This window comes from Myotis myotis, unplaced genomic scaffold, assembly GCF_014108235.1.
Source record: "Myotis myotis isolate mMyoMyo1 unplaced genomic scaffold, mMyoMyo1.p scaffold_m19_p_15, whole genome shotgun sequence".
NCBI lineage: Eukaryota > Metazoa > Chordata > Mammalia > Chiroptera > Vespertilionidae > Myotis > Myotis myotis.
The window spans coordinates 27,111,617-27,136,691 of NW_023416319.1; the positions used below are offsets into that span (position 1 = coordinate 27,111,617).

The 25,075-nt window shown below is 41.9% G+C and overlaps 1 protein-coding gene across 12 annotated transcripts in view; it reads left to right on the top strand.

Annotated features, from left to right (window-relative positions):
* The window catches only part of SGMS1 (sphingomyelin synthase 1), a 262,876-nt gene that overhangs the window by 117,337 nt on the left and 120,464 nt on the right, over nucleotides 1-25,075 (top strand). Inside the window, exon 1 of one of the 12 annotated variants that reach the window (XM_036336728.1) lies at nucleotides 21,554-21,572. The exons of the other annotated variants lie outside the window; for them this stretch is intronic. The gene's annotated coding sequence lies outside the window, so the exon portion shown is untranslated. Of the gene's footprint in view, nucleotides 1-21,553; nucleotides 21,573-25,075 lie in introns of those variants that run through there. 12 annotated transcript variants of the gene reach the window in all.

A 25,075-nucleotide genomic window follows, 5' to 3' on the forward strand; every position in this document is an offset into this window, starting at 1 on the left:
CCATGGACTGAAGGGTCGTAGGTTTGATTCCCAGTGGAGGGCACATAACTGGGTTCCAGGCTCCCCCCTGGACCTGCATTGGGGAGCCTGCAGGAGGCAACCAATTAATGTGTCTCTTTCACATCAGTGTTTCTCTCTCCCCTTCCTCCCTCTCTCCCACTCTAAAGCTCAATGGAAAATAGCCTCAGGTGAGGATTTTAAAAAAAGTGGAAAAGTTGATGTGTGTTTGTAATTCTGCATATTTTTATTCTTTAGAAAAAGCCTGTGAGGTCTTGAGGGCATCTACCTACATACTGCACATTTACAGTTAAGAATCTAGAGGTTCAAAGGGAAGGTATTTCTTATCCTTTTTTCCTTGCCTTAATATTTTCATGTGAGAAAATTTTGTATCTGCAAAGCATTAATTGGCAGAATCCTAAAATTTTAGTGAATTTAGAAACAACTCATTGGGGAAATGTTGTGAAATACGGGCAGAGTTGGAACGCCTAAAAGACTAACCCTTCCAGACCAAAAAGTGGGGGGCCGGGCTGGCGTGCAGGTGAGTGCCTTTCTTCTCTCAGGTGGGTAGGTAGGAGGAATCCGCCCTCTGTGGGGACTGACCTCTCCCTCCCACAGGAGCTCCGTGATGGGACGAGTCTAGGCCTGCATTGCTTTCCTTCCTGACTCTTTTTGCTGTTCTGGCTTTTTTTCTTTTCTTTTCTTTCCTCACTTGTCAATCATCTCTGTGTGGAAGTTCAAGAGTCATCTTTTAACAGGCGGTAGAGATGATCACCCAGGTAAGCGTTTCTGATCCGTTGTAGCCACAGATCGGTGCCTTGTCAGGTGAGGGGCCTCTGTGGGAGGAGAGAGTTGGTGGAAGAACAGCAGACCCAGGCACTTGGGTCCTGTTGACAGGAGGAGGCCAGGCCCACGCCAGGTATTTGTAAGTTACAAAAACAGTACGTACTGAAGACAGTCTCTGTCTACAAAGGAAGACCTCTGTTCAAAGAAACTAAAAACCCCAATTCCCCCAGCAAACATACAGGCACAAAAACAGACAATAAGCAAGATGTGCAAGTTTAATTTTGTTAAATGCCCATACTTAAAATTGTAATTGTTTATGTAATTATGTCTAATTATCTAAAAAGTAGTTCTAAGATTTTTTTATTAGGGTTTTAATGACACCATGTATTTTAACATCTCACCACATTGTCTAACCTTCCTAAAAGTGGGATTCCTATCTTATACTTTTTTTCTAAGTTCCTGCTGCACCAAACACAGCACAGAGCACCTTATAATAAGGATTTCGATATGACTTGTTGAATTGAGTTGAAGTGTGACTCAGTTGATTTATGTAGGTGGATTCTACACTACTTGCCTGTAGGTTTTCACATATTCATGATGTTTATTTACAAGCTGTTTCAGTCCAAGAAATGCTTGCAAATTTTTCTTAGTCTGTGTGTGAATCATGTAGAATTACTCTGCAAATTAGTTTTCTTAATTAACACAGAGAAGAGGGAAAAATCAAACATGTTTAATTAAGTGCCCTGCCTAGGATAGTTAAACATGTAACAAAGTACTTTAGTATGTAATATAAAATTTTGCATAAAATCATGTATACAAGAGATAATTATAAATAGTTGTTATAATCACATAATTTAGAACTCTGTTTTTATTTGTGTTAGAATGATGGAGTTTGGGGACTGGATTCCTTCCCTCTACCCAGTTCTCAGCATCGAAGGAGAATCCCCAGGGAGGTGCTCTGGATGGACATGGGAGAGGAGGTCCTACAAGTGGGGTGAGGACTTGAGAATGGGGGGCACAACAGGGCCCACTAGGGGAAGCATAGGTGTTATTGCTAGAGAGGATGCTGAAAGATGACTATGGAGAGGCTGGGACACTCCGGGCAGAGAGGTTCTTACTTACTCTTGGGTTTTAAGCAGGAAGTGACAAGATACAGTTTCTGCTGTAGGAAGATCTCTTCTGCATTGTTTTGGGGATGGACTGAAGGCCACAACAGTATTTGCAAATTCAATTGCTCTTCCCTCAGGCCTCCCTGTGCCTGTCGCTGCTTTATTTTCCGGGAGGCACTTGTCAACAGATCACACAGCATTTTATTTATTTATTTACTTGCTCATTGCCTGCTTTCCTAACTAGAAGAAAACTCCCCGAAGGCAGGGATATGTCTGTATCCCATTGTGGTATCTCCAGTGCCACAATAATGCCCAGCAAGTAACAGGTGTTTGGCAAGGATATATATATCACCAATCGAATGCTTGAGTCAGTTTCTGAAATCAAAGTGTGTCATTGCTTTCCCCCCAAATTTAATAATCTATACCAGTGGTTCTCAACCTGTGGGTCGCGACCCCTTTGGGGGTCGAACGACCCTTTCACAGGGGTCGCCTAAGACCATCGGAAAACACATATATAATTACATATTGTTTTTGTGATTAATCACTATGCTTTAATTGTGTTCAATTTGTAACAATGAAAATACATCCTGCATATCAGATATTTACATTACGATTCATAACAGTAGCAAAATTACAGTTATGAAGTAGCAACAAAAATAATTTTATGGTTGGGGTCATCACAACATGAGGAAATATATTAAAGGGTCGTGGCATTAGAAAGGTTGAAAACCACTGATCTATACTAATAATAGAGGAATATGCAAATTGTCCAGGATGCCGTTACAGTAACAACCAAACAGCAGGTTGCATAGGGCGACAAGGCCGGCAGGGGGGTTAGTGAGGGACAATCAAACGACTGAACAGCAGGCTGAGTGGGGTGACCAGGCCGGCCTGGGGGGGCAGTTGGGCGTGACCAGGCCAGGAGGGGGTGCAGTTGGGGGTGACCAGGCCATTGGGGTGGGGGTGGGGCAGTTGGGGACAACCAGGCCAGCAGGGGGGCAGTTAGGGGTGACTAGGCTGGCAGAGGGGGGGCAGTTAGGGGCGATCAGAAGGCAGGCAAATGAGCAGTTAGGAGCCAGCAGTCCCATATTGTGAGAAGGATGTCTCTGGTATTGGGCCTAAACCAGCAGTTGGACACCCCCTGAAGGATCCCGGATTGGAGAGGGTGTAGGCTGGGCTGAGGGGACCCCCCCTGCACAAATTTCATGCACCAGGCCTCTAGTTGATTATAAAAGGAAAAAATAGTAACAGAAGTGGGAAACTTGGACAACACCTTAAAGGAGGGATCAAAATTAACATCACAATAAGGGACAATGGTGTAACCTGCCTCTGGTTGTCATACCCCAGTCAAGAACGGGGCATCTGAATCTAATCATGAAGAAACATCAGAGAAAACCAACTGAAGGATATTCTCTAAAATGACTGGCATGTATTTTTCGAAAATATCAATGGCATGAAAGACAAAAGCTGAAGAACTGTTTTAGTTGAAGGAACATTAAGGATACATACGGGTTAAAGGCAGTTTATGATTCTGTGCTGGATCCTGGGGAAAAGAAAACTGCTGTAAAGGTCATTAAGACGATTGATGAGATTAAAATATGCAAAGGGAACCTGGGAAACATCACAAGCCAGCAAGAGTGCTTCTATCTAGTTTAGCTCTTTGGATAAAATGTCAGGATTCACAAGCCACATATCTGGGTGGCTTGAATCATGTTGCAGGACCAGGGCAGCAGGTCAAAGATCAGCAGGGGTAAGAACCCTAGAATTGGATTCGAGAGACCTGGCTTCTATCAGGGCTCTGCTACCCCCCACTCCCAAACCCCCACCCCCAAACTGTTTGTGGCCATGGTTCTTTCTCAGAGGTTGGAGTTCTGAAGTTCAGAGACTCTGCTGTTATATAACTTTTAATCTGAACAGCACAACTAGTTCCAAGGATGTGAATGCTAGAGTGTACTGTAGCTTCTCTGGAGGTAGGATTCAGATTTCAAAAGCCAATGAAGGAGGAAAAAGTAAAGACCATGACTGACAAAGTTTCCTTTTTGGTAGCACTGACGTTCTTTTTTTTTTTTTTTTTAATTTTGTTTTATTGCTTAAAGTATTACAAAGAGTATTACATATGTCTCCTTTTTTTTTCCCCCTTGACCTTCCCCCGGCCTCCCCTACCCCCTAGTGTCTTGTGTCCATTGGTTATGCTTATATGCATGCATACAAGTCCTTCGGTTGATCTCTTGCTCCCCTCCCACCCAACCCTCCCCAGGCTTCCCACTGTAGTTTGACAGTGTTCAATGCTGCTCTGCTTCTGTATTTTTGTTCATCCGTTTGTAATGGTCTTTATTATCCATAAATGAGTGAGATCATGTGGTATTTTTCTTTCATTGACTGGCTTATTTCACTTAGCATAATGCTCTCCAGTTCCATCCATGCTGTTGCAAATGGTAAGAGTTCCTTCCTTTTTAGAGCAGCATAGTATTCCATTGTGTAGATGTACCACAGTTTTCTAATCCATTCATCTGCTGATGGGCACTTAGGCTGTTTCCAGATCTTAGCTATGGTGAATTGTGCTGCTATGAACATAGGGGTGCATATATCCTTTCTGATTGGTGTTTCTGGTTTCTTGGGATATATTCCTAGAAGTGGGATCACTGGGTCAAATGGGAGTTCCATTTTTAACTTTTTGAGGAAACTCCATACTGTCTTCCATAGTGGCTGCACCAGCCTGCATTCCCACCAGCAGTGCACGAGTGTTCCCTTTTCTCTGCATCCTCTCCAGCACTTGTCATTTGTTGATTTGTTGATGATAGCCATTCTGACAGGTGTGAGATGGTACCTCAAGCACTGACATTCTTATTTGTTGGTTTCTTCTTGATGGTCAGATTACAGTGAAAACACAGAGGGAGGTGGGGATAGAAGGAAGTGCCACATACTCAAAACATAGTTTTGTGTACTGTCTTTCTGTCTTCTAGAGTGGGAAGCTAATTTCAGGAATTTATTTTATAGGGCATATTTTGTTACCAGTCACTTTTCAGCCCAGTTCCTTCTGCCTGGCCCAGGGATCATGGAGACCCAGTGATGATAGATATCCGTACTGTGGCCATGAGCCTTCCTAGGATTGGTTAAAGAGTTCTTTGAAAAATCAGCTGAGATCCCTCTTTAAATCTTGAACCATCAAAGAAAGATTTTAAAATTATATATCCATATACCATAATCATTGAAATTAGAAAGTAATTTCAAAGCATTTTAACATAATAATGGTTGAAACAGTTTCCTGTTTAAACCTGGAATAAATCTAAACAAATGCCATCTTCAGAGCATGCCGGTGTTTTGAACCACTTCCTTGGGTGGGTGGTAATGTGGGTTTATAATAGCCAAGATGGAGAGATGAAGACCATTCCGAAATCTGGAGCCAGTAACATAACTAAGGTTTTAGAGTGTTATTTTACATAAATGCTTCTCAGTGGAGTATAAATAATGTGTCAACATTTTAAGGAGTAATTCAAAATGTAATAATATTAATGGAACCTGAATCAGAATCCTTATGTAGAGATTAAAAATGTTGATAAATGTGTAGTGCTCAGGAAAATGCCTGGTGCATACACACACACACACACACACAGTAGAAGGTCTTTAAGTGTTTTGATGATGAATCAGCACCCTTTTGAGGTAATTCTTACTGTAAAATCCATTTTCATGTGCATAAATATGAAGTATGCATACATACATCTTTTACAACTACTTCAGGTTCCCACGTATGTTATGTTTTACTGTAAATTGTTAGTAAATTTATAGAAAGAACAAAGTGACAGTAGTTATTTGGTAGGAGTTTGATTTAAAAGTTCCTAAGTCTTTCTGTCAGGTTCTGTGAATTTCAATGAGAAGCCAGATAAAGAAGCGAAGTAGATAGTCTTCATCAGATTAAGTTTTTTTGGCTTTGTTTTGCTTTTTAATACAGTATATGAAATTAGCCTAAGCCATACTTTAAAAGAGTCCTTCATTGTTGCCGGGGTCAATTCCCAGTCAGGGCACATGCCTGGGTTGCAGGCTTAATCCCCAGTGGGGGGCATGCAGGAGGCAGCTGATCAAAGATTCTCATCATTGATGTTTCTCTATCTCTCTCCCTCTCCCTTCCTCTCTCTGAAACCAATAAAAACATAAGAAAAGACAGCCCATTGTCATTAACTCTTTAATTAACCCAGAAAACAAAGAAAAGCAAATTTATCTCACAATATGCTTTACCCTTTTGCTATAACCAGATTAAGTATAAAATTAAGTATGAAATATGTGATAAGCCCTTTTCAAATTGTGAAAAAAGGTGCAATTTTGTACTATGCTACCACTGTTTAATTTCTGACAGCCTGCCTGCTCTAGAGAATGTTTATATATTTACTAGAGGCCTGGTGCATGAGATTCTTGCACTGGGGACGTGAGGGGGGAGGGAGTGGTCTCTCAGCTCAGCCTGTGCCCTCTCACAGTCCAGGACCCTTCTGTCCTTACCGCCTGCTGAGGCTCCCGCCACTGCTGCAATGCTCACCAGCTGTGAGCCTGGCTTCTGGCTGAACAGCGCTTGTGTACTGACCACCAGGGGGCAGCTCTGGCATTGAGCGTCTGCCCCCTGGTGCTCAGTGCACGTCAGAGCAACGATCGTTATTCTGTTCTGTCAATTTGCATATTACCCTTTTATTATATAGGACTAGAGGCCCGGTGCACAAAAATTTGTGCACTCGGGTGGGGGGGGGGGTGGTCCCTCAGCCCGGCCTGTGCCCTCTCCCAGTCTGGAACCCCTTGGGAGATAACGACCTGCTGGCTTAGGCCTGCTCCCAGGTGGCAGAGGGCAGGCCCAATCCCTAGGTGCAGCCCCTGGTTGGGCTCAGAGCAGGGCCGATTGGGGAGTTGGGGCGCCGCCCCCTGTCATGCACAGAGCAGGGTGGATTGGGAGGTTGCGATGCCACCCTCAGTCACGCTCAGGGTAGGGCTGATTGGGGGGTTGGGGTACCGCCCCCTGTCACACTCAAGGCAGAGTTGATGGGGAGGTTGTGGCGCCACCCCCTGTCACGCACAGAGCAGGGCCAATCAGGGGGTTGGGGCGCTGCCCCCTGTCATGCACAGAGCAGGGCCGATCAGGGGGTTGGGGAGCTCCCCCCTGTCACGCACAGAGCAGGGTCACTCAGGGGGTTGGGGAGCTCGCCCCTGCCACGCACAGAGCAGGGCCCATTAGGAGGTTGGGGAGCTCCCCCCTGTCATGCACAGAGCAGGGCCCATCAGGGGGTTGGGGAGCTCCCCCCGTCACTCACAAGGTAGGGCCGATAGGGGAGTTGGCGCAGGGCGGATCAGGGGGTTGGGGCGCCGCCCTCTATCACCCACAGAGCAGGGCCGATCAGGGGGTTGGGGCACCGCCACTCTCACACTCAGGGCAGGGCCGATGGGGAGGTTATGGCTCTACCCCATCACACACAGAGCAGGGCCCGTGGGGTGAGGGGGTTGGGGCACCGCACCCTGTCACACACAGAGCCGCAGGGTGATCAGGGGTTTGGGGAGCTCCCCCCTATCAGGCACAGAGCAGGGCCGATCAGGGGGTTGGGACGCCTTCACCTGTCACGAACAGAGCAGGGCCGATAGGGAGCTTGTGGCCCCGCCCCCTGTCACACACAGAGCTGCAGGGCGATCAGGGGGTTTGGGCCCTGCCCCCTGTCACACTGATCCCGGTGCCGGGAGGCCTCTCAGCTCTGCTGATCCCAGTGCTGGGAGGCATATTACCCTTTTACTATATAGAATAGAGGCCTGGTGCATGGGTGGGGCTGGCTGGTTTGCCCTGAAGGGTGTCCTGGCTCAGGGTGGGGGTCCCCACTGGGGTGCCTGGCCAGCCTGGATGAGGGGATGATGGCTGTTTGCAGCTGGTCACACACCCTTCAGGGTGGGGGTCCCCACTGGGGTGCCTGGCCAGTCTGGGTGAGGGGCTGAGGGCTGTTTTCAGGCTGGGACTGAAGCTCCCAACTGCTCCTTTTTTTCTTTTTTTTTTTTTTATTCTGGGCCAGCTCTAGCCTGGCTCCAGCTCTTAGGCCTCCGCTCCTGAAAGCAGGTATCTGGTTTGTTTCAGTTCTGTAATCGAAACTCTGTATCAACTCCAGCTCTGAGATCCCAGCCGGCTGAAAGCTGGTTTCTGGGGTTTTGTTTAGCGTCTATATTTGTTACAATGTTTGAAACTGCAGGCTCAGAGGCTGGCAAGGCAGGCAGGGAACGTTGTAGTCCTCCGTCACTGAAGCAAGCAAGCCTCATGTTAGTTTCAAGCTGCCTGGCTGCTGGCCGCCATCTTGGCTGGCAGTTAATTTGCATATCTCGCTGATTAGCCAATGGGAAGGGTAGTGGTCGTACGCCAATTACCATGTTTCTCTTTTATTAGATAGGATATGTAAGAACATGCTTTTGTGACTGCAGGGACAATTTTGAGGTTTGAGGAGTATGTGTATAAATTGTATCAATAAGATGATCTGAATAAATTTGGGAAGGACATGCATATGTAAAGTGCTAAATATGAGATCTTTTAGTGACTTACATTTTATGGTATTTTAGTAATAATAAAACCTTTCTCCTCCTTATCATCTGTTACTCGTTTAGTGCTTATTAGATGCCAGGCACATGCTAAGTGCTTTATACAATTTTGCAGTTTAATTTTCCCACAAATTTAACACACATGTATTCACAGCCCCATTTCACAAGTAAGGAAGCTGGGGTTTAGAGAAGAGTTTCTTTACCTCAGAAGTGGCAGTTTCAGATCTGAATGCAAAGATGGTTTTGTGCCCCCTAATTTTTTTTAGCTTAACTATATTATTAAAATTACCTCTCAGCAGATGATTATTCAGCATACTCATGAGAACCATTTGCTAATATTCTTACCCAACTGCATAGGTGGGACAAAAGTTTAATTCAATTAACAAGTTTTAAAGTAAAATAAATAAATAAATAAAGGATTGCCATAAGAATGGCTATTTATAAAAACAAAACAAAACACAAACCCATAACCAGGCTGGCGTGGCTCAGTGGTTGAGCATTGGCCTGTGAACCAGTAGGTTATGGTTTGATTCCTGGTTAGGGCAATGCCCTGAGGGGAGCATGCAGAAGGCAGCCAATCAATGATTATCTCTCATCATTGATGTTTTTATCTCTCTCTCCCTTTCCCTTCTTCTCTGAAATCAATAATATATATATATATATATATATATATATATATATATATTATATTTAAAAACCATAAAATGACAAGTGTTGACAAAAATATGGATAAGTTGGAACCCTTATGTTCTAGTAGGAATGTAAAATAATACAGTTTCTATGGAAAACAGTGTGGTGATCCCTCAAAAAATAAAAAATAGAATTACTGTATGACCCAGCAATTCCACTTCTGAGTATCCAATAGAATTGAAAACAGGATCTCAAAGAGATATTTGCACATCCATTTTCATAGCAGCATTAGTCACAGTAACCAAGAGGTGAGAGCAACCCAAATGTTCTTTGATGTATAAGTGGGTAGATAAAATGTGGTATATACAAACAGTAAAATATTATTTAGCCTTGACAAGGAAGGAAATTCTAACAAATGTTGCAACATGGATGACATTATGCTAAGTGAAGTAAACCGTCACAAAAGGACAAATACTGTATGGTTCCATTTATATAAAGTACCTAGAGTATCAAAATTACAGAGACAGCATGTAGGATGGTGGTTTCCCAGCCGGGGGGGGCGGGGGGAGGGGGGATGGAGAGTTATTGTTTAGTAGGAACAGAGTTTCACTTGGGAAGGTGAAAAAGTGCTGGAGATTGATGGTGGTGATGGTTGCACAATGTGAATGTTCTCATTGCCACTGAACTATATACTTAAAAGTCGTTAAGGCAGTAAATTTTATGTTAATTGTATTTTACCACAATTAAAAATAATAATTATAAAAAGGAAAAATAAATAAAGGATTGATGTGGTTGGCTGTGAATTCTTCCCTCTGAAGGATAAAAGGGATTTTTATCCCAGTCACATATTTTGCAAGTTACATTATTTCAACCCACCCAAACAGCATTCTTTGGGAAATTGGGGGTGGTGGGGATTCATTGAGACCTTGAGTTTTACTTCCCCAACCCCTAACTTGCTTGAAGTCTTCATTCTCTTCATCTTGTCCAATCAAAAATGAATGGGCTTTTCTTAGAAATAGAATTCCCTGGAGGGTGATACCAGAATACTTTCACTCAGGGTTTTAACCGCAGCTTGCTCAGCCTGAGAGGAAAAGCAACATGCAGAAATAACCCGGGGTTGGCATTCAGATGGGTAAACAAGATGTTTCTAAAATAAAACCTGTAACGGAGAGTCATGCTTTTTAGTTAAGCCCAGTGTTAGATGGTAAGTGGATGAATCATCTGATCTGAACTGGTCAACTGAAGGTTGTGGAATTTAATCCCCAGTAACCTTTTCGTTTATCTTAAAAGAATCTCATTGGTTCTGAATTCAATTCCGAAAGGATTAATGGGATACAACAATGAAGCTAGGTTGTCCTATCTCCCAGCTCTAACACTAGATGGCTTGTATGGATTGTAATACTTGAAGAGATGGGTCCAACCTTTCTGGTGGATGGACCTTATACTCTAGTGCAGAACGGTCCTCAGTAGGCATCTTTCTGTGTGTGTGGAAAGTTCAACAAAGGAGTATGGGAGCATCTGGCAGAGAGGCCTTTCCCCTCTTTGGGGGGCAGGGGAGGAGAAGTGTGGGTGAAGCCAGAGTTCTCCAAGTTAATGATGGCTAAAGTGTGCCCTGGAGAGATTGCTACCAAGGTTCTGGACTTCATTCTAACGGCAGACAGTGGGGGCTGTTGTCCTCCCTCGTCAGTGGGGACAGGAGGGTGGAAATAACCAGGGTGATCCCCCCCCCCCCCCCCCCCACACACACACTTTTATGGTCGCTTTCATTACTGGGTAGAAACTAGAGTGAAATTAGTGAGACCAAATAGGAGGCTGTTGCTGGTCATCCTAAAGATCATGGCAGTGATATTAGCCGACATGCTGCCTATGTGCCAAAAGCTTTACTCAGCTCTGTGAGCTCTGGGTGGGTGGCATTCCAGTACTGTTTTTCAGATGAAGAAATTTAGGAGCAGAGAGGCTAAGCAATTTGCTGAAGGTCACACAGCTTGGACTGACTGGATCCGGGATGGTAGGCAGGCCTAGGTGCTGGGAGGGAGGATTGTGTTTCAGAAGGTCCAGAGGCCGTTGATTACCTTTAAACTGGGCTCCAGGAGCCCTCTGGTAGCTCTGGTCACGTCAGTTCCTTCTTGGAGAGATGACAGCTGTTGTACCGTAGGAGCTGGCCTGGCCTGAGCTTTGTGGAGGAATGGGCCAGTTGGGAGCATTTGCTAGTGCTGTGGGCCCCCGGGTGCCTGGTTGCTTTTCCAGATGGTGGTAGTGGTGGGGGTATTGGGCATAATGTGTGTGTGTGTGGGGGGGTGGGGGGGTGGTGGCAGAGGACACAGTGTGATTTTATTTAGTAAGTTAGCTGTACGTTGATATTTATTGACACGAGCAGGTTCCGCCAGTTCCCAGCATTTGGCTGAGGAATAAAGAACGGCGGACAACCAGCAGAATGCTTTTGTATGATGTTTACTTTGTACAGAACTCTGTGCTTGGCATAACCTGCTTGACAATACAAGTAGCAAGAAATTTATAGCCACTAACGGATTATTTATACCAGAACACAAAAGACAATTTTCACGTGTATTGGAGGCCTGTTTCTTGCAGGCGGCTGTGGAAAGTGCGTAGCTCATCTACCGAAATGTAGGAAAAATGGTTAGCAGTGCAGTAGAGAAGCAAGGAACTGTGATTTTCCACTTTGTTTAAAACAACCTGCCTTCATTGGCCATGTTTATCATTGAATATATAGGCCTCAGTATTAAAGGAAAACTGACAGGTAGGGAGCATCTGCTATTTTACTTTTGAAAAAACATTCAATTGTTTCTTTTTAAGTAAAAAATATATATGCACGTGGTTTAAAAAATTCCCTAAGCCACATAGAAGGTAGAAAGTGAAAAGCCTTTCTTTCATTCCAGTCCTCCCTTGCCTTCCCCAGAGTTAGTTTCAGTTTTGTGTGTATTCTTCCATCATGTTCTATGCAAATACAGCATTCTGAATACAGTATGCACACTATCCCATGCTTTGCTCTATTCATTGTCTGATACTTCTTGGAGATCATTACATATCAGCACATATAAGTTTCACCCGTTTTAAAAAGCGGCTACACGATTCCAGTGTATGGAACAACCAGAATTTAACCACTCTCAGTTAGACATGAACTCTTTTTAAAACAATATTGAGAGGTATATCCTTATGGTACATCCTTCGTTGTTAAGTTTTGTACATACAAAATCTTGGGAGGCTTTCTGTGGACATCTGTTGTGTGGAAAACCAGTCACCTTTTAGGATTTAGCTTGTTTATCATAGTTTCCATCCTGCCAGCAATTGTGTAAAGGAGCTGGTTAATTACATCACTTCTATTTAAACATTTTCTCCTAAAAGTAAGGTATTTCAAAAAGTGTTATTTCAGGCAGGAACAATTTAATTTTTAAGTAAGTCTCTCTCTTGATAGAAACAGCAGTCTTGATTCTGAGCCCCAGCACCCCATTAAAATCCACGAGCTGTAAGCTAACCATGATGGCGCAGGGGCCACTCGCTTCCCTGGATGCGGAGCTGCAGGTACCTGAATGTGGGGAATGTGCCCAGTGGCTGTTGGCGAAAGCCTTGAGCTTCCCAAGGACCTGCTCCTATTGTAGCCACAGGACTGTGTCGCCGCTCTGTTTTTCATCTGCACTTCTGTGTCACCAGTTCGTGGGATATTTTTCTGCCAGCTTTGTGCATGTTAACCTCCCTGAGGGGGTGTGCTTAAACTTCTTATTCATTTGCAGATATATTTCTGCAAATTTCTGTTTTTCATCACCTTTCTAAAGTTAAATCTTAGGAAGATCTGAAGATGTTTAAAGAAACTTGTAGTGAGTTTTTGTTTTTGTTTAGATGTTTTAGTATTTAACCTGGCGTTTGGAACCTGGGCTTTGCCATTTCATTCTCTAGACTGTTAATCATATTATAATTACTACAATTAAATTTTGGGACAAACCTGGAAATCTGTGTATACTGTACCTCATTGGTCGATCAATTAGTATGTCTTATTTTAAATTAAAAAACACAAAATACTAGCCTACAGATTTGTTTGAAAGACAATTTGCTAAAATATCACAGTATCACCAATGAATAGGCTCTACTCCTTTTAACGAATTGTTCTTGTCAGTGGTGATCCGCGATGGGTATAGTTACTGAGCTTTTGAAAGTATGTATCTAACTTCTATAATATGGGAGCACCCAGTGAGCACCTATTAATAACTTCCTCCGATAGGTAATAACAGTTGCTAATTTGCATAGAGCCACTACTCATCAAAACCCTGCAACTTTTTTTTTTTTGCCTGAGTTGTATGGATAAGGAAACGGAAGAGGATAGTTGAACACACAGGCCCACAGTTTGTAAGTTCCTCTGAGGAGTTGAGGCTCAGAATTAAATGACCTCTAACCATAGGTCATTAAAAGTCACACTGCTAATGAGAAGCCTCATAGTCTGAAATCCAGATTCTTCAGTGTTGCTCACAGTAGTTATCTAAGGCAGGACCTTATGTGTGGGCCTGCTCTACATATTTTAAGACATTTAGCTTCCCTGGTACCCACCCACTAACTGTCAATTAAGACCCCAATGACTGTGCCATCCAAAATGTCCCACATATTTCTAATGTCTTCTACCAGGTGTCATATTTACATTTCTTAATTTCATACTTATCTCTGACCATTATATTACATTGCCTCCCATGGGAATTTTTTAATCAACAGTAATCAAACTTGACTCTTGCTCATAATTTGGAATAGTTAGAATAATTAGAATAATTGTAAATGCAAATCATTTGAATATAGAATCACAGCTGACAGAGAACATCCCACCCAGATCCCTGTTTTATGGATTAAACACGCGTGTGCACGACACACACACACACCCCTTCTACCCACCGAGCGTCACAGAGATGGGGGAAAAGACTTTCTGAAAGTCAAAAAATAAATCAGCAGGACTAGATTTAGCCCCTACTGAGGTGGGAGCCATTTCTTTGCGTTACTAGTTTGCTGCAGGCAAATGTATTTGACTGAGCTGTGTTTATTTTCTAATGAGTGATTTTGACCTTTCAAAGGGAGCCATTTGGAGAGTTAATGTAATTGAATGGAAACAGCACACTATGGAACTGCAGGACAAGTTTGTGGCTATTTTGGAAAAGATATTTCGAACTTTTTAAAATGCTGACAGAACAGGACACTTAGGGTGAGGCCTGTCAGTCTTCCCCTCGCAGGTGTTTGTGTAGCTCTCCCACTTTTTAAGATGAATAAGAGGCAGGTCAAATAGTCTCATCTAGACTAATTCTGGTGGTTCCTGTAGAGGGAAAGAATTTTTGGTGAATAAAAAATGTTATTGTTTGAGAACATTCACTTGTTCAGAAAACTTCTTCAATCCCTGTCAATTGGCAGATACAGTTTTAAGTTCTTTGGATGAATTGGATCTAGATTTTGCGTGTTCTTTATGGTGCTGCTTCCATACTTTTTCAATAAAAGATATCTTGAAAAATGACTTGATTACTTAGGGAACCAGACAACTGTAATGTCCACTTTACAGGGACAAGGTCAGAGAATAGTCCTGGTAAACATACCCTCTCTTTACCCGACAGTACCACCTCGTTTGTTTAATTGGATGCATATAGAATATGAAATGTTTTATGGAACAGATTGTTTTGTTTTGTTTTATGGAACAGATTTTTTTTCAGAACAGATTTGATAAAGTTGATTTATTATGTAGAGAAGGTCATTAGATGATTATATCTTTTTAAAAAGGCATCTTTAACCTCACAGAATTGCTTGGACCTCAAATTTGGATTGTGGTTAATCAGTTAAGCCTCAGAGCTTGAGGAAACTATGACCAGTGCAGAAATGGCTTCTGATGAATGATGGGGGAGAATTTGCAGGTGTTGGACCAAACCTTCTCCAAATACCCTTGTACAAATTTGGATGTGTTGAAGGATATGTATTTTATACTAATTGTGGGAAAGAAAAGTTCATTTAAATTGTTGACATAGGTTTCCATTAGTGATTCAGAAATAGAGGTTGTTTTGAAATCACCCAAGTCATAGTAGTAGGAAAATAATTCTCCTTCTTGTGCTTTCCCATCTCCTTCTTTTTATTCTTATTATATAGAGACTGGGAATGTAACTTGGGACAAATCTGAGTTAATAACTCACTGTGCAGACATTAGATTCATTTAGAGCTGTTTGTCTCTTTTATTTTTCATGAGGGAGAGACCACTCATTAAAAAGCTTGAATATGCAGAACTCTTTTAAAAAAATAAAATTAATAAAACAGAACAGATTTCGGGTATCTCCTGGGGTTGTTCATCCCAATTTGTGTACATACCTTTTGCATCCATAGCTATAGTGTATTGCAGTTATCAGTGTTCTTAATGACGACCTTGATTCCAGACAAACATGTGAAATTGTGTTCTGGGAACTCTTGTTTTAAAATCAGGAAATGCCCAGCCAGCATGACTCAGTGGTTGAGCATCGACCTATGAACTAGGAGGTCATGGTTTGATTCCCGGTCAGGGCATATACCTGGGTTGCACGCTCAATCCCCAGTATGGGGTGTGTAAGAGGCAGTGTATCAGTGATTCTCTCTCATCATTGATGTTTCTATCTTTTCCTCCCTCTCTCTTCTTCTCTGAAATCAATAAAAAATACATAAAAAATCAGGAAATAACCCCAGAAGTACATTTAAGGAGATAGGAAAGTGTTTAGGATGCGATTTGAATGAAAACAAGTTTCAAAATAGTATGCATATATGTTCTCAATTTGGTGAGGTGTTACTATGTTTTTCAGAACTTTATAGTGAACCAAAGTAACTCTTATAAGAAAATAAATGTTATTAGAAATGGGAGGGAAAAACCCTAATTCTTGACAAAGCAGTGAATCTGGCATCTCTCAAAAAAAGAAAAGGGGCAAAGATATAGAAGAATATTTAATAGTTCAATAGCCTGGAAACATGTTCATATATTGTGACATGAAAATGATTATGAAATAGTATGTATAGTTCTAATCTTATGAAATAATTTATCAAACAAGAAGTATTCAAAAAGCATGTATAAATAATCCTGTACTAGGATTGTAAGCCATGGAAAACAACCCAGAGACCTTCTCATAAACTGACCTCATTGTATAGGTGAGAAACCTAGAGTCCAGAAGAGTGAGGAAGTAGAAAATAATAAAACTGCATTTCTTTTAACATTTGACCTCAGATTTCTTAAGTGGTACAAGTTGTTTCTTCCATTTAGTCTAAGGAACAAGGTGGCTTTATTCTAACCATGTTAGTAATAGGTGGTTACATAAAAAAGTAACTTAAGTTGCTATGATGATCTCTGTTTCTTTTTTTCTTTTCCTTTTTTTTTTTTTTTTTTTTTTGGTTGAAAAAACCAGGCCAGTCTCACTCCAGAAAGGCAGGGGAACTCGGTTGGTGATGAGGAGGTAGGTGTGAGGATCTCAGGAACTGGTGTGGGTTCAGTTCTCACTTTCTATGCCAGACATGGCCCATGAAGGTTGCTCTACCCTAAGATCTAACTGGCAGCTTCTTGTAGGCTTCTTGATTCCAGTTCTTGAGGCAGAGAATCTGATTGGCTGACCCCATCTCTTTGCCTGTAAACACAAGTCACAGGCTCCTGGCCAGCCTATGAACGTCTGCCTCTTGGTCAGGTGTTCTTCCAGGCCCAGCTGTGGCTGTGTGGGTGGAGCTATAGCAGGTGATACAGAAGATGACAACTGAGCCTGAGGGCATGGCAGATCCCTCAGAAAAAGGAGTGGTGAACAGAAACCCTGATTTATGTCTATTACAATAAATTAGTTGATTCGCCGTTAAAAACATTTCCCATAATCTGCTCTGGGACTGTATTTAATTTGTTTCTATATTGGAATAAATTTGGGATTTCCTTATAGCTCATCTTACATTCTCTCTTTTTTTTTTTTTTTTTTTTTTTTTTTTTTATGTGCCCATCTTACATTCTTATTAGCCAGCTAAATGTTGCCTCATTTAGGAAAACAAAAGGCAGCTTTTGTGACTTGCAAAGTTTATTATGGTAGCTTGGTTTTACAATTCATGCTGAATTTTCTTTTGAAGCTATAAATTACTTCAAAGTATTTAAAAAAGGAAGCTAGAAAGTTCTTATTGTTCTTAGTTCCTTTAATTTTATTAAATATTTATTCTTCTCATATTGAAAAAGAATCCAGGTTCAAAAGGCAAGGCATTTAGATTAGTTTTTAAAGTATTTATTAAATTGCTGAGCAGTACACACTGTTTGGGATATGATGAAGTCTGTGCTTATAAGATGAGTTGAGAGATAGTGTGACTGTTTCAAAGGGAGGCTACTTGGACTATAGGAGATTAGATATACTTTAGAGAAATGTTTTAAAGGATTAAAAGGTTTTGATCTTAGTTAAAAAATTTGGATAGTGGCATAAGACTGTGTAAAGATGGTTTTAATGGAAGCTACACTATAATCATATATTATGTGGAGATAATTACTAAGCCAGAATTTATTGGATCCATCTATGATATTTAGAGAAAAAAAGTTTTTATTAAGTCAAAAAAGAGCATGTGGACAATTCCTCCATCATTGCAAATATATTTCCATTGTTGTTTCTAAATCAGGTGATACACATGGATTAGAGCAGGGTTAGGGGAAGGACATTATAGGGAATTGCAGGAGCAAACATTTAGCAATGAATACATCTTTTGAGACTGGGTGGTAATCCAATTTTGAAAATAATGACTAAGTGTGGAAAGTTAAGGTGAATGAACCAGATGACTTGACTGGGCTGAACTAAGAAACTTGATTTGATATAATTGGTAACAAACGTGAATGGGGTTTTGTTAGGTGCTTTCCAACTCCTGTCCTAGGTAGTGAGGTCATTATAGGTGCAGATAAAGTGTGGCTCTTGCCCTCAAGGAGCTGTGATCAATGACATATGAAGAAGATTAGATTAGCACATCAATAGTTAGAAAGTTATTTCTTCCACTGGTGGATTTCCCAGTAAAAGTTTTGGGAAACTGAGCGTCTTCTGGGCAGCCTGTAAAAGGGAAAATATGGGTTAAGATTTATATTTTAAGGTAGGAGTGGGGTATCTGATGATTTAATTAGAATAAAAAATACCTTTTTGGTTTGGAAAACTCTTTTTTGTGCCCAAACATGCTATTTCCCATCAGTAAAAAGGAGAAGGCATTTTGATGTTTCACATGCTTGTTTTCAGGATTAAAATGAGCTACATAAAATGCCTGGGAACTGTGCCTGGCCCTGCCTGGGAGTGCTCCTGCGCGATGTTGATACTTACCTCAGTGGTATTAGTTACCACATAGAAATGTAAATACTGGTTTACACGTTTTTCTCCTTGCCTAACTGAGAGCTCCTAATGGGAAGCCACTCTTTATACGCCCCAACCAATAAATGTTTGCTTTGAGGTCACACTCGGGTCTTCAGCATTAGCTTTCCATAGGAGACTGCACCTTTCAGTCACCTGTTGAAAAACAAAATTCAACTGAGGAAATCAGATGAGTCATACAAAATGGAAGGTTTCTATAGCCAGAAAGAGGGTGGGACTAAGAAGTTGCAAGTGTGGATTATTTCAGACAAGGACACATTCCCTTAGGGAAGGCAGGGGGGTTATCAGACAGATCACCTTCGTTGGTTGATCAGGAAATAAAGGGGACACATGTAATACTTCCAACTGTAAATAATTATTTAAAAAAATAAATAGAAAGTAAAATGCCACTCCTAAGGCAGGCTGAAGCTAGGTTAGTTACTAAGTTTTGGTTTGGTGATGTGGTTTGGCCTGTTTCTGTTTGTTTTTGTTTTTAATATATTTTTTATTGATTTCAGAGAGGAAAGAGAGAGAGAAATAGAAACATCAATGATGAGAGAGAATCATTGATTGGCTGCCTCCTGCATGCCCCCTACTGGGAATTGAGCCTGCAACCCGGGCATGTGCCCTTGACTGGAATCGAACCCGGGACCCTTGAGTTCACAGGCCGATGCTCAATCCACTGAGCATGGCTAGGGCATGGGCTGTTTTTGTTTTTAAGCACTTATAAGCTAGACATGTGTTGTCTGAGGCCTTTCAACTGTATTTGAATCTTTCATCCTGAGTGATGGTGAAGGTTCTTCTCCAAGCAGAAGAAAGAAGAGGCTCACTTAAACTGTGTTTATTTGAGCGGTAGAGAGGGAAAAAGCACTAACTTTGTAGTACTTTGGATTGTGTATTCTCTTAAATTAAAAATTCATTTGCTTAACATGTTGTTTATGAGTGAGAATGAGAAAGTCTTCCACGGTTTTTACTCTTCTAATAAAGTAACATTTTAATAGAAAAAATAAAATAGAAATAGAAAAATATAATTAAATTTATCTTGTGCTGTTATTGGTCTCTAAATTATTCATGTCTAATTACATACCATCTTTCCCCTGAGAAGAAACAACCAAATTATATTTAGAATTTGGGAGAGGGCTGCCAAAAATGAAGCATGCCTGCTGTGATTTCTCTTCTTTTTCTTTTTAAAAAAATCTGTTTTTATTTATTTTAGGGAGAGAGATGAAGTGAAAGGGAGAGAGAGGAACATTGATGTGAGAGAAGGACATCGATCAGCTGCCTCCTGCATGCCCTCTACTGGGGATGGAGCCCACAACCTGGGCATGTGCCCTGACTGGGAATCGAAATGAAGACCTTTTGGTGCATCGGACAATGCTCATCCAACTGAGCCACACCGTCCAGGGCCCTGCTGTGATTTCTGTGTTATGTTTGCGTGGTAGACATAGCAGTTGATTTCAGCTTTGTCTCCCAGGGGTGTTTTCTGAACAGCCACTCACTCAATCAGGTGGGTCCCCAATGTGAAATCACTGCCCTCCCTGGTCTAGGAGGAAATAACAAGCTTTGAAAGGACTGGCCATACAAGTACAAACTTGTGAAGCGGGAGTTTGCCAGGCCTTGCAGAATTATTTCAACTTCAATCTTCCCTTCAATCTTCCATTCCTGAGCCTCGCTTCTTCTTTTTTTAAAATATATTTTATTGATTTTTTTTACAGAGAAGAAGGGAGAGGTATAGGAGAGGGATATAGAATTAGAAACATAGATCAGCTGCCTCCTGCACACTCCCCACTGGGTATGTGCCCGCAACCAAGGTACATGCCCTTGACCGGAATCGAACCTGGGACCCTTGAGTCCACAGGCCGACGCTCTATCCACTGAGCCAAACCAGTTAGGGCAGCCTCGCTTCTTATGCTCATTCCTTTCTACTCTTTGAACATCTATATCAGTGTAGTTTTTCTGGAGAGGAAGCCACTGGCAGTGAACACATCGGAGTTTGAGTATTGCTATACCAGAATGCTTGTGAATAAGGGAAAGGTACCCTCACTTCCCCTAATATTCTTCTGATTGTCATTGGGTTAATGCTACAAAGATTCTTGCCTTACTGTATTCAGATTTAATTGAATGTTTAGAGCCATAACCTTACAAGTGTAATTTGCATATTTTTTTCCTGTAGATACTTTACTTACAAGGATAGCATAGTTAAGTTGCTCGTTAACTAGTCCTAGAAGGAACTCCTATTGCATCTTCACAGCTTGTGTCCACTAAAATTCAACCTGCCGCTTTTATTGCGCCTTCCAGGTGGACAGTGTAAAGACATCTCATTAGCAGTTATCTAATCTATGCAGAGTCCATCCAGACCTGTTTTGGTTTCCTGTCCTCAAGTCTCTGGCGAACAAGACACTTCCCCATCTCACTGGGGGAAGAGTGTCAATATCCTTTACCCAGGACTTAACAAAAGCAACTTGAAACCAGAAAATAGTAAAAGAATCATTATGTGATTTGGACTTGAAAGGAAATTTGGTTGCTTTCATCAGTAAGCCAGGACTCTCCCTTTGCTATCCAACAGGCATGATTTGGAAACCTTTTCTACTTCCTCACAATGTGAATTGGATAAGTTTTTGACCTTGGACAATTTTGCAACTTTGGACAAGTTATGTAACTTCTTTGGGCCAAATGTCTGCATTTGAGAAGTTGGGGATACTAACCCTACTTCCTTTGCAGGGTTTGGTGGGATTAAATGTAAAGAATTTCATGCTATCTGACCATAATAGCTATTGCCATGGACATATTATTTTTGATGTAATAATGAGGATGCAGGAAGGCCTTTTAGCCACATGCCTTTTAGTTGGTACATCAGATACAGTCTTATGTCAACTTACTCAGATATTTTATTTCCTCTCCCTCTCAAGTAGCAGTATGGAAAGTTCTCTTTTTTAACTGTATTCTCATTTTGGCCCCTGCTTTTGGAAAGCATTAATGATAGAATTAACTATTTTTGCAGGTTGGCATGCCATTTGAAGGTGGCATTATCATAGGTTCCTCAATGATTTTCTGTTTAATTTTCCTCCTCTGCATCTGTGACTTTCTCTGAGGGACATCATGTTCTTTTGATTTCCCCCACTGCAGTGTGAAAGCATACAGAGCAATGAAACAAGTTAACATGTCAGAAAATCAGACCTTGTGAAGGGTAAGGATTTCTTTTAACTGTTTCCTTTGAGCTACAGAAAGATAAGATACAAGTGACAAAACCTTCCATTTTTTGCTAATTCAGGACACTTTGTGGACCCTGCATTACTTGGTTCTTTTCCTTTAAATCATTCATTGGTGGGAACAATACAGTCAGTATATTCTGTATCTAAGTACAATGGCCTCTTTTCTGTGAACATTTTCCTTTTTGTTTTTGGTGTCTCTCATCCTACATAGAAGCTGAAAAGAGGAGCAGGGTTGCCTCCTCTACTCACTGTTGAACTTTGGGTTCCATACTTAAGTTTTGAAACTTAATCTCCATATCTGTCTGTGGACTTTATAGCAGTTGGGAGATCAAATGAGATGATGATGCACCAGTAACTTAGTTTAGCTTCCAGCACATATTGGCTTGGTTATTATCTTTATTTTATATGTGTTTTTGTACCTACAGGAAGGAGGTCCAAACTCTGTCTGACCTCCTCCCCTCTTCCCTCTGCTCCCCTTCCCCCATCTCACCCTCAGCAGTACATTCATCCTGGACACACCTTCCCCTTCTATTTATAGCACAAACCAGCTTCTCTATCCTACAGTCTCTGGAAAACTTGCAGGTTGACCTCAACCATCTAACCAGACAAAGCACCTTCCTAAGACACATCCACATCTTTCTGAAATAACATCCCCTTCTACTCAGTGACTACCTGCTTCTCTCTCCCTAAAGCATTTTATTTGGGTCCAGATATTGGGACTCTTAGACTGTCAGAGAGATCCCTGAAAAATAATGCCTTTTTCTACAGGCAAAACTAGTGTGTGGTATTAGAGTCAGGGCAGTGGTGTCCTTTGGGGAACAGTGGTGGTCACACATATGTGTTCACTTTAGGAAATTAAGGAAGCCAGCCAAGGTTTCTATGTTTTTCTGTCTGTCTGTAATACATCCATTAATACAAATGTTTCATAATTTTTAAGGGAACTACTGTTTCTGCAGATATCATAATTCACATATATATTTTACAAATACAGTCACATGCTGCATAACACATTTCAGGTGGACTGTGTATAGGATGGTGGTCTCATAAGATTATAATGGAGGGGGATTCCTTTTGCCCAGTGTGGTGGTAACCATTCTAATGTTTTAGGAAAATTACTGTTTTGTGCCATCTCAGTGTATTAGCAATCTCTACAAATGCCTGAGGGCACTCCCTTGGGCCCAGTGAGCTTCCCCCTGACAGCCCCCTTCCTAAACCAGGGTTACAACTGAACTGACCCTTGTGGTTATTACATTGCAAGACACCCTTTGGCAATAACCATTAGGAAACATTGAGAAAAAAGTGTTTCTTACTTGAGCCCTGGAGCCACAAAGCCCCCCAGGGGGTACACAGCCATGTTGAGGTTAGAGAGAGTACTTGGGCTTGAGGTTCTGCTTTTATTGAGGCAGGAGGATGGGGTCTGGGGTTTCATAGCTCCCTCTTTACTGGTCAATCTAAAACATAACAGGGAGAGATTCAAGATGGCGGCAGTATAGGCAGATGTGTCCCAGGTCTTGTCCCGGAGCAAATGGAGCAAGCAGCTGAAACTAATAACACCCACCCAGAATTGGTGAAATTACTCAGCTGGTGAGACAGTTTACAGCCGGGAAGGGCAGAGCTCCCCTGGAAAGGTAAAAAACCAGGGATCTGGGCAGGAAAGTTTGCCAGACCTCTGAGCCCAGAGAGTCAGAGGGAGACTGCGTGGCAGACAGCTGCGTCTCTTGGGACAGGCACAGCCCCTGACTGGGGAAAGGAGATCCGTGGGATTGTTGGCGCCGGGGGATTTGAGATCTGGGTTCTGTAATTACGGAGGACTAAGCCTAAAAGGGGCAGCCTGAAGAGCTGACCAGACCATGCAGTGCTGGTAAGAGAGGAGCTTACAGAGACTCAGCCTTCCCTGTTTCCGCAGCCGGCGTTTGTTTGTTTGTTTTCACTGAATCCTGTTCATAGGACATTTCGGATACAGACACTCACCTGTGCTCAAGAGAGGGAGAAGGTGCGGACGAGTGGAATCTGGGGAGAGGCTGAGGAGAGGAGGGGGGCCAGGAGAGGTGGCAGCAAATTGAGTGCTGAGTCACCCCTGAGGCCAGGACTAGGGCAGCCATTCTCTCCGGAGGTTAGGATTCCTCCCCCCAGCCCTCAGGCAAGGAGCACAGCCACACCCCGATTCCACCCTGAACAAGATGAAGGATTAAAATAATCTGATTAGTCCCTGGGAGTTAACAGGGTCTGGCCTATAGAGGGACTTTCAGTCCCAGCAACAACACAGAGCAGGGTAACAATGAAAGAACCAGCTCTGGGCAGTGGACTTCCCCAAACCAGTTTTAAGTGCAATAGAGAAAATAAACCCTAGCTACTGGATAGAGAGGCCGTATAGCCTCAGAGGCCAATCCAGAAACACTGCCACCCAGAGGCTGAGCCACAAACTGATTCTTAGGTAAACACAAATTAAGGCAGTCTGGGACACAAATACAGCCTGCGTTAAAATCTGGACTGTGGTTTACAACACCGAGGAACAGTGTATCGCAGGGAAATTCAACACTCTCCTGAATACCTGGCAGGACTAAGGCGAGCCAGACTGAAGAGTAGAAGAACCGAAGGACCTTCACTACTGCAAATTTTTATTTATTTATTTTTATTCTTTTTTCACCTTTTAACTAAGAAACCAATTTTTTTCTTTTTTCATCACCTGATTTTACCCTTTTAATTACTACATTTTTATTTTTAACCAGTATTATTACTGCTACCATTTTACCATTTTTTAAAGTGTCATTTTATTTCCTCTTTATTTTATTTTGGGATTAGTGTTCTACATTCTATTTTCATTGATCCTTTATTTTTATTTATTTATTTTTTTAAAAAATATATTTTATTGATTTTTCAAAGAAAGGAAGGGAGAGAGATAGAGTTAGAAACATCGATGAGAGAGAAACATCAATCAGCTGCCTCCTGCACATCTCCCACTGGGGATGTGCCTGCAACCCAGGTACATGCCCTCGGCCGGAATTGAACCAGGGACCCTTCAGTCCGCAGGCCAATGCTCTATCCACTGAGCCAAACCGGTTTCGGCATTTCATTGATCCTTTAGCATCATTTTTCTCTACCTCAATTTTACCTCTATGATAAAACCCTCTTCCTCACTTTTCCCCTTTTGTTGTCCTGTTTCTCTTACCCTATTCCTGCTTTAGATTTTCCCTATTCCTTCTTTTTACCCCCTGTCAAAATTTCACTCTACTTATATATTCTATTTCCAGTCCACTGCTCTAAATCCTTATACACCTCTCCCTTATCTTTCTTCACTATCCAGAAGTTTTTTTCTTTTATCTTTCTATTGTTTTGTTGTTGTTTGCTTGATTGTTGAGTATATTGTTGTTGTTGTTGTTTTTTAGGATTGGTTGTAAGGTTATTTTTCTTTTTCTTTTTCTGCTGGTCCCCCCCTTCTCCCGCCCCCCCCTCCCCAGTTACTTTTGTGCTTCTGTTT